This window comes from Penaeus japonicus, unplaced genomic scaffold, assembly GCF_977035675.1.
Source record: "Penaeus japonicus unplaced genomic scaffold, GWHDUDI00000001_assembly GWHDUDI00000025, whole genome shotgun sequence".
NCBI lineage: Eukaryota > Metazoa > Arthropoda > Malacostraca > Decapoda > Penaeidae > Penaeus > Penaeus japonicus.
Window position 1 is genome coordinate 29842472 of NW_028234427.1, and position 15000 is coordinate 29857471.

The 15000-nt window shown below is 52.4% G+C and overlaps 1 long non-coding RNA gene across 1 annotated transcript in view; it reads left to right on the forward strand.

Moving 5' to 3' along the window:
• LOC147468969 (uncharacterized) overlaps positions 1–15000 on the forward strand; it is a 339294-nt gene that overhangs the window by 174206 nt on the left and 150088 nt on the right. The window contains exon 3 of the long non-coding RNA XR_015192243.1: positions 64–175. This is a non-coding gene — a long non-coding RNA (uncharacterized LOC147468969). The remainder of the gene's footprint in view (positions 1–63; positions 176–15000) is intronic.

Sequence of the window (15000 nt, forward strand, 5' to 3'; positions counted from 1 at the left end):
CACACACCTAGAAAACACCTGTTCCTTCCCCTTTAACAACCCTTTTATCTTTTCCTCCCCCAGATCGCCGCCCCCGCCCCCGCCCCCGCCCCGGCTGACGCAATCACACCCGAGGAACTCATAAGGAAGAGAGTTCAGGTCAGGTCACCAGAAGAGATGAAGACACTCCTGACAGGTAAGATAGGTCGAGATAGGGTGGGATGAGAGGAAGCTGGGTTACACGTTATTGCAAAGAGGGGAGAGGGGAGGGGGGAGGGGGGAAGGGGGAAGATGAGGGGAGGGGAAGTAGGTGGTGGAGGAGGGAAGGGGCAGGTGGCAAGGGGGGGAGGGAGTGAGTGAGTGAGTGAGTGGAGAGGAAGGAATGGAAGGAGAGAGAGAGGGAGATAGATAGATAGATATATATAGAGAGAAATAGAAAGAGCGCGAGAGAAATAAGGGTAAAGATTTACAAAAAATAAATAGCTCTGTCTCTTGACCCTATCTAACCTTGGCTTAACAAAAGAAAGAAGAAAAAAAAAGAAAAGAAAAAGTTCATCTAGGGTAACAGATGGTCAAGCGAAACTCAACTGCAATGGAGGGGTTCATATGTTAGACACAGTATCGCAATAGGCCTACATAATTTCAATTGAAAGTGAATTAAACCATGCCATTCGGATGCGGTTGCCAGCGACTGCCATTTTCTCCGAGCAAGACATGATCCAAACGTCTTGTCTCCGTCACTTCAAACTGGCAAGAGGACACGTACGTCTAAATGAATTTCAGCTTTACAAGTATCTTAGGTTTTTCTTGTCGCACTGGGTCTCCGTAAGGTCATAGGCCGTCAGGTCATAATTCACGTGCCTGTTCAGTGTTTCTTTCTAGGAACAGGTGTGCAATATATCAGATGTAATAGCAACAGCATCGTGCAATACTGCCGAGTCACAGCAGGTGTAACATTTCCAGTGGGGAAATGTCGGGATGTATGGCACAGCAACAACAATACAAATAACCAATGAAGATACATCAACAATCATACGGTAACACAAAAGACGACCACAACAAACATGCAAAAACACCAACTTCAGAACCAACAAAAACACCCTTAACAAAAACACCGTCTAATCCCACAATCGCAATCAGAACCCAGGTCGCAACATGATTTCCATAACTAAAAACACATCTATAATGCAAACCGCCAAATGTAGCTCTACAGCATAATCATCGCCAGCATATGCTTGCCAGACTGACCAGCTTACATTCTCTGCTACCGCTATGGCACGCCCTCTGACGTCCACCTTACTAGGTCACACTCGCAGGCACTTCGAAGTCACTGGATTCGAGTCGCAGCTTTCATCTCAGTGGCGCCACTCGCCAGGTCACAGCAGATGATTCAGTGACGGGGACTTACGCATTCAAGGTGCCATTTCCTGAGTCTGATTCGGAATGAATAAAGGAGGAGTAGGAGTAGGAGTAGAAATGGGAATAGGAGTAGGAGCAAGGGTAGGAATAATATTAATAGTAATAGTGGTAGTAATAGTAGCAGTAATGGTAGTAGTAGTAGTAGTAGCAGGTGAGGTTGTAATAGTAGTAGTATTAGTAGTAATAGTAGTAGCAGTTGTAGTAGTAATAGGAGGAAGAAGAGGAAGATAAGGAGCCCGTGAGACAGAGAGAAAAAAAGAGAAAGAAAAAGAAAAAGAAAAAGAGAAAGAGAAAGAGAAAGAGAAAGAGAAAGAGAGAGAGAGAGAGAGAGAAAGAGAGAGAGAGAGAGAGAGAGAGAGAGAAAGAGAGAGCGAGAGCAAGAGAGAGAGGAAGAAAAAGTAGAAATAGGAGGAAAATTAACCGAAGCTGTAATACAAAGGAGGAGAAATTTCCGATGTGTGAGACCATAGTAAATACAGCATTAATCAGATTAAGCCTACAAGCGGCCGACACACAAACGCAGTTCAATAGACTATACCTCAGATCTTAACTTTACACAGATACTCATAAAAAAGGGGGCTATAATTAAACGCCATAAATTATCAGAATTCCGACCAAAGCGCGCTGATTCATGAGTAGTTATAAGAGCCATTATTATTCAGGTCCGGTTTCTTCCACACATCTGGCTCTCGTTTAGCATATCTGGCGTCGAAATTTCTTTTTTCTTTTAAGCACGCGAGTAACGGACTGACATCGCGACTGACCGTAACAGGAGAGATCTGATCACGATGTATAAACAGTGCAAGTGAAACGACGAAACAAATAAGAAATGGATCACGACGTAGTTGGTGTTTCGTTTCGGCCACCCGGATTTGAACCGAGTCTTGGCCACTGCTTCGAACCGAGTCTCTATTTCTGATTCGAAGGAAGTCTCGACCCCTGATTCGAAGGAAGTCTCGATTCCTGATTCGAAGGAAGTCTCGACCCCTGATTCGAAGGAAGTCTCGACCCCTGATTCGAAGGAAGTCTCGATCCCTGATTCGAAGGAAGTCTCGATCCCTGATTCGAAGGAAGTCTCGATCCCTGATTCGAAGGAAGTCTCGACCCCTGATTCGAAGGAAGTCTCGATCCCTGATTCGAAGGAAGTCTCGATCCCTGATTCGAAGGAAGTCTCGATCCCTGATTCGAAGGAAGTCTCGACCCCTGATTTGAACCAAGTCTCGACCCCTGATTCGAAGGAAGTCTCGACCCCTGATTCGAAGGAAGTCTCGACCCCTGATTCGAAGGAAGTCTCGACCCCTGATTCGAAGGAAGTCTCGACCCCTGATTCGAAGGAAGTCTCGACCCCTGATTCGAAGGAAGTCTCGACCACTGATTCGAAGGAAGTCTCGACCCCTGATTCGAAGGAAGTCTCGGCCCCTGATTCGAAGGAAGTCTCGACCCCTAATTCGAAGGAAGTCTCGATCCCTGATTCGAAGGAAGTCTCGACCCCTGATTCGAAGGAAGTCTCGACCCCTGATTCGAAGGAAGTCTATACCCCTAATTCGAAGGAAGTCTCGATCCCTGATTCGAAGGAAGTCTCGGCCCCTGATTTGAACCAAGTCTCGACCCCTGATTCGAAGGAAGTCTCGACCCCTGATTCGAAGGAAGTCTCGACCCCTGATTCGAAGGAAGTCTCGACCCCTGATTCGAAGGAAGTCTCGACCCCTGATTCGAAGGAAGTCTCGACCCCTGATTCGAAGGAAGTCTCGACCCCTGATTCGAAGGAAGTCTCGACCCCTGATTCGAAGGAAGTCTCGGCCCCTGATTCGAAGGAAGTCTCGACCCCTAATTCGAAGGAAGTCTCGATCCCTGATTCGAAGGAAGTCTCGACCCCTGATTCGAAGGAAGTCTCGACCCCTGATTCGAAGGAAGTCTATACCCCTAATTCGAAGGAAGTCCCGGCCCCTGATTCGAAGGAAGTCTCGGCCCCTGATTTGAACCAAGTCTCGACCCCTGATTCGAAGGAAGTCTCGACCCCTGATTCGAAGGAAGTCTCGACCCCTGATTCGAAGGAAGTCTCGACCCCTGATTCGAAACCAAGTCTCGCCCCCTGATTCGAAGGAAGTCTCGACCCCTGATTCGAAGGAAGTCTCGACCCCTGATTCGAAGGAAGTCTCGACCCCTGATTCGAAGGAAGTCTCGACCCCTGATTCGAAGGAAGCTCGACCCCTGATTCGAAGGAAGTCTCGACCCCCTGATTCCGAAGGAAGTCCGACCCCTGATTCGAGGACGTCTCGCCCCCTGATTCGAAGGAAGTCTCGACCCCTGATTCGAAGGAAGTCTCGACCCCTGATTCGAAGGAAGTCTCGACCCCTGATTCGAAGGAAGTCTCGACCCCTGATTCGAAGGAAGTCTCGACCCCTGATTCGAAGGAAGTCTCGACCCCTGATTCGAAGGAAGTCTCGACCCCTGATTCGAAGGAAGTCTCGACCCCCGATTCGAAGGAAGTCTCGACCCCTGATTCGAAGGAAGTCTCGACCCCTGATTCGAAGGAAGTCTCGACCCCTGATTCGAAGGAAGTCTCGACCCCTGATTCGAAGGAAGTCTCGACCCCTGATTCGAAGGAAGTCTCGTCCCCTGATTCGAAGGAAGTCTCGACCCCTGATTCGAAGGAAGTCTCGACCCCTGATTCGAAGGAAGTCTCGACCCCTGATTCGAAGGAAGTCTCGACCCCTGATTCGAAGGAAGTCTCGACCCCTGATTCGAAGGAAGTCTCGACCCCTGATTCGAAGGAAGTCTCGACCCCTGATTCGAAGGAAGTCTCGACCCCTGATTCGAAGGAAGTCTCGACCCCTGATTCGAAGGAAGTCTCGACCCCAGATTCGAAGGAAGTCTCGACCCCTGATTCGAAGGAAGTCTCGACCCCTGATTCGAAGGAAGTCTCGACCCCTGATTCGAAGGAAGTCTCGACCCCTGATTCGAAGGAAGTCTCGACCCCTGATTCGAAGGAAGTCTCGACCCCTGATTCGAAGGAAGTCTCGACCCCTGATTCGAAGGAAGTCTCGACCCCTAATTCGAAGGAAGTCTCGACCCCTGATTCGAAGGAAGTCTCGATCCCTGATTCGAAGGAAGTCTCGACCCCTGATTCGAAGGAAGTCTCGACCCCTGATTCGAAGGAAGTCTCGACCCCTGATTCGAAGGAAGTCTCGACCCCTGATTCGAAGGAAGTCTCGACCCCTGATTCGAAGGAAGTCTCGACCCCTGATTCGAAGGAAGTCTCGACCCCTGATTCGAAGGAAGTCTCGACCCCTGATTCGAAGGAAGTCTCGACCCCTGATTCGAAGGAAGTCTCGACCCCAGATTCGAAGGAAGTCTCGACCCCTGATTCGAAGGAAGTCTCGACCCCTGATTCGAAGGAAGTCTCGACCCCTGATTCGAAGGAAGTTTCGACCCCTGATTCGAAGGAAGTCTCGACCCCTGATTCGAAGGAAGTCTCGACCCCTGATTCGAAGGAAGTCTCGACCCCTGATTCGAAGGAAGTCTCGACCCCTGATTCGAAGGAAGTCTCGACCCCTGATTCGAAGGAAGTCTCGACCCCTGATTCGAAGGAAGTCTCGACCCCTGATTCGAAGGAAGTCTCGACCCCTGATTCGAAGGAAGTCTCGACCCCTGATTCGAAGGAAGTCTCGACCCCTGATTCGAAGGAAGTCTCGACCCCTGATTCGAAGGAAGTCTCGACCCCTGATTCGAAGGAAGTCTCGACCCCTGATTCGAAGGAAGTCTCGACCCCTGATTCGAAGGAAGTCTCGACCCCTGATTCGAAGGAAGTCTCGACCCCTGATTCGAAGGAAGTCGCGACCCCTGATTCGAAGGAAGTCTCGACCCCTGATTCGAAGGAAGTCTCGACCCCTGATTCGAAGGAAGTCTCGACCCCTGATTCGAAGGAAGTCTCGACCCCTAATTCGAAGGAAGTCTCGACCCCTGATTCGAAGGAAGTCTCGACCCCTGATTCGAAGGAAGTCTCGACCCCTGATTCGAAGGAAGTCTCGACCCCTGATTCGAAGGAAGTCTCGACCCCTGATTCGAAGGAAGTCTCGATCCCTGATTCGAAGCAAGTCCCGACCCCTGATTCGAAGGAAGTCCCGACCCCTAATTCGAAGGAAGTCTCGACCCCTGATTCGAAGGAAGTCGCGACCCCTGATTCGAAGGAAGTCTCGACCCCTGATTCGAAGGAAGTCTCGACCCCTGATTCGAAGGAAGTCTCGATCCCTGATTCGAAGGAAGTCGCGACCCCTGATTCGAAGGAAGTCTCGACCCCTGATTCGAAGGAAGTTTCGACCCCTGATTCGAACGAAGTCTCGACCCCTGATTCGAAGGAAGTCTCGACCCCTGATTCGAAGGAAGTCTCGACCCCTGATTCGAAGGAAGTCTCGACCCCTGATTCGAAGGAAGTCTCGACCCCTGATTCGAAGGAAGTCTCGACCCCTGATTCGAAGGAAGTCTCGACCCCTGATTCGAAGGAAGTCTCGACCCCTGATTCGAAGGAAGTCTCGACCCCTGATTCGAAGGAAGTCTCGACCCCTGATTCGAAGGAAGTCTCGACCCCTGATTCGAAGGAAGTCTCGACCCCTGATTCGAAGGAAGTCTCGACCCCAGATTCGAAGGAAGTCTCGACCCCTGATTCGAAGGAAGTCTCGACCCCTGATTCGAAGGAAGTCTCGACCCCTGATTCGAAGGAAGTCGCGGCCCCTGATTCGAAGGAAGTCTCGACCCCTGATTCGAAGGAAGTCTCGACCCCTGATTCGAAGGAAGTCTCGACCCCTGATTCGAAGGAAGTCTCGACCCCAGATTCGAAGGAAGTCTCGACCCCTGATTCGAAGGAAGTCTCGACCCCTGATTCGAAGGAAGTCTCGACCCCTGATTCGAAGGAAGTCTCGACCCCTGATTCGAAGGAAGTCTCGACCCCTGATTCGAAGGAAGTCTCGACCCCTGATTCGAAGGAAGTCTCGACCCCTGATTCGAAGGAAGTCTCGACCCCTGATTCGAAGGAAGTCTCGACCCCTGATTCGAAGGAAGTCTCGACCCCTGATTCGAAGGAAGTCTCGACCCCTGATTCGAAGGAAGTCTCGACCCCTGATTCGAAGGAAGTCTCGACCCCTGATTCGAAGGAAGTCTCGGCCCCTGATTCGAAGGAAGTCTCGACCCCTGATTCGAAGGAAGTCTCGACCCCTGATTCGAAGGAAGTCTCGACCCCTGATTCGAAGGAAGTCTCGACCCCTGATTCGAAGGAAGTCTCGACCCCTGATTCGAAGGAAGTCTCGACCCCTGATTCGAAGGAAGTCTCGACCCCTGATTCGAAGGAAGTCTCGACCCCTGATTCGAAGGAAGTCTCGACCCCTGATTCGAAGGAAGTCTCGACCCCTGATTCGAAGGAAGTCTCGACCCCTGATTCGAAGGAAGTCTCGACCCCTGATTCGAAGGAAGTCTCGACCCCTGATTCGAAGGAAGTCTCGACCCCTGATTCGAAGGAAGTCTCGACCCCTGATTCGAAGGAAGTCTCGACCCCTGATTCGAAGGAAGTCTCGACCCCTGATTAGAAGGAAGTCTCGACCCCTGATTCGAAGGAAGTCTCGACCCCTGATTCGAAGGAAGTCTCGACCCCTGATTCGAAGGAAGTCTCGACCCCTGATTCGAAGGAAGTCTCGACCCCTGATTCGAAGGAAGTCTCGACCCCTGATTCGAAGGAAGTCTCGACCCCTGATTCGAAGGAAGTCTCGACCCCTGATTCGAAGGAAGTCTCGACCCCAGATTCGAAGGAAGTCTCGACCCCTGATTCGAAGGAAGTCTCGACCCCTGATTCGAAGGAAGTCTCGACCCCTGATTCGAAGTTAGACGCGACCGCTAACTCGGAGGTAGTCTCGAGCGCTGATTCGAAGGAAGTCTCGACCCCTGATTCGAAGGAAGTCTCGACCCCTGATTCGAAGGAAGTCTCGACCCCTGATTCGAAGGAAGTCTCGACCCCTGATTCGAAGGAAGTCTCGACCCCTGATTCGAAGGAAGTCTCGACCCCTGATTCGAAGGAAGTCTCGACCCCTAATTCGAAGGAAGTCTCGACCCCTGATTCGAAGGAAGTCTCGACCCCTGATTCGAAGGAAGTCTCGACCCCTGATTCGAAGGAAGTCTCGACCCCTGATTCGAAGGAAGTCGCGACCCCTGATTCGAAGGAAGTCTCGACCCCTGATTCGAAGGAAGTCTCGACCCCTGATTCGAAGGAAGTCTCGACCCCTGATTCGAAGGAAGTCTCGACCCCTGATTCGAAGGAAGTCTCGACCCCTGATTCGAAGGAAGTCTCGACCCCTGATTCGAAGGAAGTCTCGACCCCTGATTCGAAGGAAGTCTCGACCCCTGATTCGAAGGAAGTCTCGACCCCTGATTCGAAGGAAGTCGCGACCCCTGATTCGAAGGAAGTCTCGACCCCTAATTCGAAGGAAGTCTCGACCCCTGATTCGAAGGAAGTCTCGATCCCTGATTCGAAGGAAGTCTCGACCCCTGATTCGAAGGAAGTCTCGACCCCTGATTCGAAGGAAGTCTCGACCCCTGATTCGAAGGAAGTCTCGACCCCTGATTCGAAGGAAGTCTCGACCCCTGATTCGAAGGAAGTCTCGACCCCTGATTCGAAGGAAGTCTCGACCCCTGATTCGAAGGAAGTCTCGACCCCTGATTCGAAGGAAGTCTCGACCCCTGATTCGAAGGAAGTCTCGACCCCTGATTCGAAGGAAGTCTCGACCCCTGATTCGAAGGAAGTCTCGACCCCTGATTCGAAGGAAGTCTCGACCCCTGATTCGAAGGAAGTCTCGACCCCTGATTCGAAGGAAGTCTCGACCCCTGATTCGAAGGAAGTCTCGACCCCTGATTCGAAGGAAGTCCCGACCCCTCATTCGACGGAAGTCTCGACCCCTAATTCGAAGGAAGTCTCGGCCCCTGATTCGAAGGAAGTCTCGATCCCTGATTCGAAGGAAGTCGCGACCCCTGATTCGAAGGAAGTCTCGACCCCTGATTCGAAGGAAGTCTCGACCCCTGATTCGAAGGAAGTCTCGACCCCTGATTCGAAGGAAGTCTCGACCCCTGATTCGAAGGAAGTCTCGACCCCTGATTCGAAGGAAGTCTCGACCCCTGATTCGAAGGAAGTCTCGACCCCTGATTCGAAGGAAGTCTCGACCCCTGATTCGAAGGAAGTCTCGACCCCTGATTCGAAGGAAGTCTCGACCCCTGATTCGAAGGAAGTCTCGACCCCTAATTCGAAGGAAGTCTCGACCCCTGATTCGAAGGAAGTCTCGATCCCTGATTCGAAGGAAGTCTCGACCCCTGATTCGAAGGAAGTCTCGACCCCTGATTCGAAGGAAGTCTCGACCCCTGATTCGAAGGAAGTCTCGACCCCTGATTCGAAGGAAGTCTCGACCCCTGATTCGAAGGAAGTCTCGACCCCTGATTCGAAGGAAGTCTCGACCCCTGATTCGAAGGAAGTCTCGACCCCTGATTCGAAGGAAGTCTCGACCCCTGATTCGAAGGAAGTCTCGACCCCTGATTCGAAGGAAGTCTCGACCCCTGATTCGAAGGAAGTCTCGACCCCTGATTCGAAGGAAGTCTCGACCCCTGATTCGAAGGAAGTCTCGACCCCAGATTCGAAGGAAGTCTCGACCCCTGATTCGAAGGAAGTCTCGACCCCTGATTCGAAGGAAGTCTCGACCCCTGATTCGAAGGAAGTCTCGACCCCTGATTCGAAGGAAGTCTCGACCCCTGATTCGAAGGAAGTCTCGACCCCTGATTCGAAGGAAGTCTCGACCCCAGATTCGAAGGAAGTCTCGACCCCTGATTCGAAGGAAGTCTCGACCCCTGATTCGAAGGAAGTCTCGACCCCTGATTCGAAGGAAGTTTCGACCCCTGATTCGAAGTAACTCTCGACCCCCGATTCGAACGAAGTCTCGACCCCTGATTCGAAGGAAGTCTCGACCGCTGGTTCGAAGGAAGTCTCGACCCCTGATTCGAAGGAAATATCGACCCCTGATTCGAAGGAAGTCTCGACCCCTGATTCGAAGGTAGTCCCGAACCCTGATTCGAAGGAAGTCTCGACCCCTGATTCGAAGGAAGTCTCGACCCCTGATTCGAAGGAAGTCTCGACCCCTGATTCGAAGGAAGTCTCGACGCCTGAGTCGAAGGAAGTCTCGACCCCTGATTCGAAGGAAGTCTCGACCCCTGATTCGAAGGAAGTCTCGAGCCCTGATTCGAAGGAAGTCTCGACCCCTGATTCGAAGGAAGTCTCGACCCCTGATTCGAAGGAAGTCTCGACCCCTGATTCGAAGGAAGTCTCGACCCCTGATTCGAAGGAAGTCTCGACCCCTGATTCGAAGGAAGTCTCGACCCCTGATTCGAAGGAAGTCTCGACCCCTGATTCGAAGGAAGTCTCGACCCCTGATTCGAAGGAAGTCTCGACCCCTGATTCGAAGGAAGTCTCGACCCCTGATTCGAAGGAAGTCTCGACCCCTGATTCGAAGGAAGTCTCGACCCCTGATTCGAAGGAAGTCTCGACCCCTGATTCGAAGGAAGTCTCGACCCCTGATTCGAAGGAAGTCTCGACCCCTGATTCGAAGGAAGTCTCGACCCCTGATTCGAAGGAAGTCTCGACCCCTGATTCGAAGGAAGTCTCGACCCCTGATTCGAAGGAAGTCTCGACCCCTGATTCGAAGGAAGTCTCGACCCCTGATTCGAAGGAAGTCTCGGCCCCTGATTTGAACCAAGTCTCGACCCCTGATTCGAAGGAAGTCTCGACCCCTGATTCGAAGGAAGTCTCGACCCCTGATTCGAAGGAAGTCTCGACCCCTGATTCGAAGGAAGTCTCGACCCCTGATTCGAAGGAAGTCTCGGCCCCTGATTCGAAGGAAGTCTCGACCCCTGATTCGAAGGAAGTCTCGACCCCTGATTCGAAGGAAGTCTCGACCCCTGATTCGAAGGAAGTCTCGACCCCTGATTCGAAGGAAGTCTCGACCCCTGATTCGAAGGAAGTCTCGACCCCTGATTCGAAGGAAGTCTCGACCCCTGATTCGAAGGAAGTCTCGACCCCTGATTCGAAGGAAGTCTCGACCCCTGATTCGAAGGAAGTCTCGACCCCTGATTCGAAGGAAGTCTCGACCCCTGATTCGAAGGAAGTCTCGACCCCTGATTCGAAGGAAGTCTCGACCCCTGATTCGAAGGAAGTCTCGACCCCTGATTCGAAGGAAGTCTCGACCCCTGATTCGAAGGAAGTCTCGACCCCTGATTCGAAGGAAGTCTCGACCCCTGATTCGAAGGAAGTCTCGACCCCTGATTCGAAGGAAGTCTCGACCCCTGATTCGAAGGAAGTCTCGACCCCTGATTCGAAGGAAGTCTCGACCCCTGATTCGAAGGAAGTCTCGACCCCAGATTCGAAGGAAGTCTCGACCCCTGATTCGAAGGAAGTCTCGACCCCTGATTCGAAGGAAGTCTCGACCCCTGATTCGAAGGAAGTCTCGACCCCTGATTCGAAGGAAGTCTCGACCCCTGATTCGAAGGAAGTCTCGACCCCTGATTCGAAGGAAGTCTCGACCCCTGATTCGAAGGAAGTCTCGACCCCTGATTCGAAGGAAGTCTCGACCCCAGATTCGAAGGAAGTCTCGACCCCTGATTCGAAGGAAGTCTCGACCCCAGATTCGAAGGAAGTCTCGACCCCAGATTCGAAGGAAGTCTCGACCCCTGATTCGAAGGAAGTCTCGACCCCTGATTCGAAGGAAGTCTCGACCCCTGATTCGAAGGAAGTCTCGACCCCAGATTCCAAGGAAGTCTCCACCCCTGATTCGAAGGAAGTCTCGACCCCTGATTCGAAGGAAGTCTCGACCCCTGATTCGAAGGAAGTCTCGACCCCTGATTCGAAGGAAGTCTCGACCCCTGATTCGAAGGAAGTCTCGACCCCTGATTCGAAGGAAGTCTCGACCCCTGATTCGAAGGAAGTCTCGACCCCTGATTCGAAGGAAGTCTCGACCCCTGATTCGAAGGAAGTCTCGACCCCTGATTCGAAGGAAGTCTCGACCCCTGATTCGAAGGAAGTCTCGACCCCTGATTCGAAGGAAGTCTCGATTCCTGATTCGAAGGAAGTCTCGACCCCTGATTCGAAGGAAGTCTCGACCCCTGATTCGAAGGAAGTCTCGACCCCTGATTCGAAGGAAGTCTCGACCCCTGATTCGAAGGAAGTCTCGACCCCTGATTCGAAGGAAGTCACGACCCCTGATTCGAAGGAAGTCTCGACGCGTTATTCGAAGGAAGTCTCGACCCCTGATTCGTAGTAAGTCTCGACCCGTGATTCGAAGGAAGTCTCGACCCCTGATTCGAAGGAAGTCTCGACCCCTGATTCGAAGGAAGTCTCGACCCCTGATTCGAAGGAAGTCTCGACCCCTGATTCGAAGGAAGTCTCGACCCCTGATTCGAAGGAAGTCTCGACCCCTGATTCGAAGGAAGTCTCGACCACTGATTCGAAGGAAGTCTCGACCCCTGATTCGAAGGAAGTCTCGACCCCTGATTCGAAGGAAGTCTCGACCCCTGATTCGAAGGAAGTCTCGACCCCTGATTCGAAGGAAGTCTCGACCCCTGATTCGAAGGAAGTCTCGACCCCTGATTCGAAGGAAGTCTCGACCCCAGATTCGAAGGAAGTCTCGACCCCTGATTCGAAGGAAGTCTCGACCCCTGATTCGAAGGAAGTTTCGACCCCTGATTCGAAGGAAGTCTCGACCCCAGATTCGAAGGAAGTCTCGACCCCTGATTTGAACGAAGTCTCGACCCCTGATTCGAAGGAAGTCTCGACCCCTGATTCGAAGGAAGTCTCGACCCCTGATTCGAAGGAAGTCTCGACCCCTGATTCGAAGGAAGTCTCGACCCCTGATTCGAAGGAAGTCTCGACCCCTGATTCGAAGGAAGTCTCGACCCCTGATTCGAAGGAAGTCTCGACCCCTGATTCGAAGGAAGTCTCGACCCCTGATTCGAAGGAAGTCTCGACCCCTGATTCGAAGGAAGTCTCGACCCCTGATTCGAAGGAAGTCTCGACCCCTGATTCGAAGGAAGTCTCGACCCCTGATTCGAAGGAAGTCTCGACCCCTGATTCGAAGGAAGTCTCGACCCCTGATTCGAAGGAAGTCTCGACCCCTGATTCGAAGGAAGTCTCGACCCCTGATTCGAAGGAAGTCTCGACCCCTGATTCGAAGGAAGTCTCGACCCCTGATTCGAAGGAAGTCTCGACCCCTGATTCGAAGGAAGTCTCGACCCCTGATTCGAAGGAAGTCTCGACCCCTGATTCGAAGGAAGTCTCGACCCCTGATTCGAAGGAAGTCTCGACCCCTGATTCGAAGGAAGTCTCGACCCCTGATTCGAAGGAAGTCTCGACCCCTGATTCGAAGGAAGTCTCGACCCCTGATTCGAAGGAAGTCTCGACCCCTGATTCGAAGGAAGTCTCGACCCCTGATTCGAAGGAAGTCTCGACCCCTGATTCGAAGGAAGTCTCGACCCCTGATTCGAAGGAAGTCTCGACCCCTGATTCGAAGGAAGTCTCGACCCCTGATTCGAAGGAAGTCTCGACCCCTGATTCGAAGGAAGTCTCGACCCCTGATTCGAAGGAAGTCTCGACCCCTGATTCGAAGGAAGTCTCGACCCCTGATTCGAAGGAAGTCTCGACCCCTGATTCGAAGGAAGTCTCGACCCCTGATTCGAAGGAAGTCTCGACCCCTGATTCGAAGGAAGTCTCGACCCCTGATTCGAAGGAAGTCTCGACCCCTGATTCGAAGGAAGTCTCGACCCCTGATTCGAAGGAAGTCTCGACCCCTGATTCGAAGGAAGTCTCGACCCCTGATTCGAAGGAAGTCGCGACCCCTGATTCGAAGGAAGTCTCGACCCCTAATTCGAAGGAAGTCTCGGCCCCTGATTCGAAGGAAGTCTCGATCCCTGATTCGAAGGAAGTCTCGACCCCTGATTCGAAGGAAGTCTCGACCCCTGATTCGAAGGAAGTCTCGACCCCTGATTCGAAGGAAGTCTCGACCCCTGATTCGAAGGAAGTCTCGACCCCTGATTCGAAGGAAGTCTCGACCCCTGATTCGAAGGAAGTCTCGACCCCTGATTCGAAGGAAGTCTCGACCCCTGATTCGAAGGAAGTCTCGACCCCTGATTCGAAGGAAGTCTCGACCCCTGATTCGAAGGAAGTCTCGACCCCTGATTCGAAGGAAGTCTCGACCCCTGATTCGAAGGAAGTCTCGACCCCTGATTCGAAGGAAGTCTCGACCCCTGATTCGAAGGAAGTCTCGACCCCTGATTCGAAGGAAGTCTCGACCCCTGATTCGAAGGAAGTCTCGACCCCTGATTCGAAGGAAGTCTCGACCCCTGATTCGAAGGAAGTCTCGACCCCTGATTCGAAGGAAGTCTCGACCCCTGATTCGAAGGAAGTCTCGACCCCTGATTCGATGGAAGTCTCGGCCACTGATTCGAAGGAAGTCTCGACCCCTGATTCGAAGGAAGTCTCGACCCCTGATTCGAAGGAAGTCTCGACCCCTGATTCGAAGGAAGTCTCGACCCCTGATTCGAAGGAAGTCTCGACCCCTGATTCGAAGGAAGTCTCGACCCCTGATTCGAAGGAAGTCTCGACCCCTGATTCGAAGGAAGTCTCGACCCCTGATTCGAAGGAAGTCTCGACCCCTGATTCGAAGGAAGTCTCGACCCCTGATTCGAAGGAAGTCTCGACCCCTGATTCGAAGGAAGTCTCGACCCCTTATTCGAAGGAAGTCTCGACCCCTGATTCGAAGGAAGTCTCGACCCCTGATTCGACGGAAGTCTCGACCCCTGATTCGAAGGAAGTCTCGACCCCTGATTCGAAGGAAGTCTCGACCCCTGATTCGAAGGAAGTCTCGACCCCTGATTCGAAGGAAGTCTCGACCCCTGATTCGAAGGAAGTCTCGACCCCTGATTCGAAGGAAGTCTCGACCCCTGATTCGAAGGAAGTCTCGACCCCTGATTCGAAGGAAGTCTCGACCCCTGATTCGAAGGAAGTCTCGACCCCTGATTCGAAGGAAGTCTCGACCCCTGATTCGAAGGAAGTCTCGACCCCTGATTCGAAGGAAGTCTCGACCCCTGATTCGAAGGAAGTCTCGACCCCTGATTCGAAGGAAGTCTCGACCCCTGATTCGAAGGAAGTCTCGACCCCTGATTCGAAGGAAGTCTCGACCCCAGATTCGAAGGAAGTCTCGACCCCTGATTTGAACGAAGTCTCGACCCCTGATTCGAACGAAGTCTCGACCCCTTATTCTGGAGAGAGAAGAGAGAAAGAGAAGAGAAGAGAAGGAGGAGAGGATAGAGAAAGAGGGAAAGAGGGAGGAGAAGAAGAGAGGGAAGGGAAGAGAGGAGAGGAGAGGAGAAGGCAAGACAAAACAAGACAAGACAAGAGACGAGAAGAGATGAGATTAGAGGAGAGGAAAGGAAATGTGAGGAGAGGAGAAAAGGAAAGAAGAGAAGAGAGGAGAAGAGAAGAGAAGAGAAGAGAAGAGAGAAAGAGAGAGAGAGAGACCGGGAGCGAGAGAC